This window comes from Anser brachyrhynchus (genome assembly GCF_964034855.1).
Source record: "Anser brachyrhynchus genome assembly, chromosome: 27".
In the NCBI taxonomy this organism is placed as follows: domain Eukaryota; kingdom Metazoa; phylum Chordata; class Aves; order Anseriformes; family Anatidae; genus Anser; species Anser brachyrhynchus.
In genome coordinates, this window is record NC_137720.1 from 6,607,577 (window position 1) to 6,610,743 (window position 3,167).

The following is a 3,167-nucleotide window of genomic DNA, read 5'->3' on the forward strand; positions in this document are numbered from 1 at the left end:
ATTCCCTTCCTGTGCCTCCATCAGCCCCTGCAAGGAGCCCACTCTGGGCATGGCTGCCCACAGGCTCTCCAGGAGCATCACAGAGGTGATCTTCCATCCTGGACCAGCTCAACCAGTACACACTAGTATTATGGGGCACATGCACTGGTAAGACATACGTTCCTCTTCCAATGCCCTGCTAACATTGCTGATGTCTCATTCAGGGCACTGCGGGTGCTGGGAGTGTGGAGAGCCACCTTGGAGAAGGACTGGAGCTTTCCAGCAGACCCAAATGACTTCAGCTGCTGGGTATCAGCTTAGTAACAAGCTTGGTGGGAAGCTTCCCTTCTCTTGCATCTTTTGTAGCTTCTTTGGCTTCCCCAGGGCCAATACCGGGGAGCATGGAGAGAGGTAAAAGAAGAGAGGCTGGTTGGGACCAGCAGAGATGTGCCAGCAGTGGGGATGCCATCGGGATACTTCACTGCTGTGAACTGTGCTCGTCCCCTCCGCGGTGGCAGCCACATAGGAGCAGGTCAGGTTTTCTGAGCATCTCCAGTGCTGCATTGTCTGGAGATGCTGGTGCAGCATTGGGGTGAGGAGCTGCACTGGGGGCTGGAGGAGCAGCACTGCCCGCGGCGGAGGCAGGAGGAGGCACACAGGTCCCTCCAGGACCAGGCTCTGGGGCAGCACATCCTGCAGGGCAAGGGCCAGGACAATGGGACACAGAGGACAGCTCTGGCCCCAGCACAGCCCCGTCTGTGGGAGCAGGGGTGGAGATGCTCCCAGCTCCTCCCCAGCCCCAGAGACATTCCCAGTGAGGCAGAGCAGAGAGGGATGAAGAAGTATGGGTGCAGAGCCCATCAAATCCAGCTCAGGGTGATGTCCGAGGCCCTGCGGTACCCACTTGTGGCTGCTCACTGCTGTGCTGAGCTGTCGGCCTCAGCCTGAACCTGTGCTCACTCTGCAGCGTGTGCTGCGTGATTATGGACTTGGAAGAGGCTCAGACCTGGGACACAGGGAGGGAACACGTGTTCCCACTGCTGGGCTGTGTGTGAGCAGTGGCTGGCTGGCATGAGGGCCTTGTCCCCAGGCCACCCCACAGTACAGAAAGGGAGTCATTTTGATTTATCCCCTTCTCTCTCAGGCAGGGAAATATTGCAGCTATCTGCAAAATCAAAACCAGAAAAAAAAAAAAAAAACCAGCAGCAGGTGATGATGCATCTTTGGGATTGCAGTTACTGCATGGGCTGGGTGAGCTGCTGCCATGGAAAAGCCTCAGGCCAGGAGGGTGAGAGTGGTGCAGGCTTCGGCTTTGTTCACTCTGGGGAGTCCCTGGGCTGAAAGTGAGCTGGGGGCAGAAACATTCAGCTTCTGGTGCGGGGGATCCACGCAAAACCTTCCTGAAACAAATTGCAAAGGGTGATTCTGGCCCACACGGGGCTGGAAAAAAGCCCTGGAGAAACATGGTAAATTTGAGCCGCATGTGTACTTAAAAAAAAAACTGTTACAGATTCCCTGTGACAGTGAGGCACAGAGCCTGGCAGGAGGCAGAGGATGGTGCCACTGGAGCAGGGGGTGATTTCTGGGTGTCCCACCTCAAAACATCCCTGGACTGGAGTGTGGACACGGGGTGGGTACAGACACAGTGCAGGGGCGCCCCTGTGAATGAGTAGAGTCCCGCCGTGGGTCTCCGAGTGGCACTGGAAGAAATCCGTAGCTTGCTCCCGGCTCTTGCAGACAGGGACACCGAGGCACGGCACGCGGCCAGGCGCTGCCCGCAGCCACCCCAACGGCAGGCGAAGGCGACTGCAGCACCTCCGCTGCTCCCGCTCCAGCCCCAGCCTCCTCCAGCCCCGACATTGCTTTGGCGGAGCAAAATCGCATCGGCGACGCCGCGGACGGAGCCGGATCCGCCGCCGGCCGCAGCCGCCCCCCGCCGCCCGCTTCCCCTGCGCGCCAGCCCCGCCAGGTGGCACTTGTGGCACAGCGGCGCGGGGCCGGGGGGGCCGGGCTGGGAACGAGCCGCGTCCCCCCCGAGGCAGAGGTGGCGGGGGGACGGGGAGGCAAACTCGCGGTGCGCAACCTGCTCTCCCAAGGGAGCGCAGCCCCGCTGCCCGTGCCCGGCCGGCGGGGAGCAAGGTGAGCTGAAAAATTCACCCCGACGGAGGCGCAGGGCAGAGACGTGCCTTGCTCACAGCCTGCAGTAGGTTCCCTGCGAAAACCCCCTTCCGAGAGAGCATCTTGAAAGGTTGCGTGGGCTCGCACCCCGGGGGGCTGCTCTGTGCCAGCAGCACCCTGGGGTGCTGTGGGTGCCACCGCCCCCCGCCCAGAAGCTGGCCTGCCCCGCCAAAAGCACGAAGGGAAGAGGGCAGAGACCTTGGGGCAACTGTCGGCTGCTGTCAACATGTTTTTCTAGTAATAGGATCCTAGTCTTGAAATACATGGTGTGGTTGGTTTGTCCATCTCTACCCCAAAGCTGGATTGTCTCCCTAAACTGAGATGCAGTTCCCCTACCTCCTCTGTCCCCCCATGGGCAGAGACGCCACATGGTCCCAGCATCTCCCTGTCCTCTCCTTCAGGTCATGCAGCCCTCCAAGCACCCCACAGGCTGTCATGCCAGTCTCTGTGTGCCAAGCTGGGGATGTGCCCCTTTCACTGGGCTGTGGGCCCTGTGACAGAGCAGAGACCAGTGGGGGGAACCTGGGAACCCCATACTTCATCCTTGGGACCCACCCAAGGGCTCTGGCTTTTCAGGTTGGAGCTGATCCTCCATGAAATCTGCCAGATCCTACTGATCCATCCCTTACCCAGAGGCTGTCTGTCAGCCTTGCAGTGGGGATGAAGGAGGTCCCTGCAGAAGTGACTCCCTCTCTCTCCAAAAAGACCCTTATTCATCAAGCTCTTGCTATTTTTTCTCTCTCTCTCTCTCTCTCTCCTTTTTTTTTTTTCATGGACATTAAAAATCTGAAGGCATATTTAGAGAGCAGACAGCTTTGGGCGGGTGTTGCTGGCTAAAAGATCCTTTCCTTCCCCAGATACAACCCATTTGTCTGCCTGGCCACCCCCTCCCGCCCCAGGAGCGGCCGTGCTTGGGTGCACGGCGATCTCTTGGGATGAAAGTCGCTGTATAAAATATTAGCATCAGGTCGCAGCATTCCTTCCTCCTGGCCAAACTCACATTACCGATG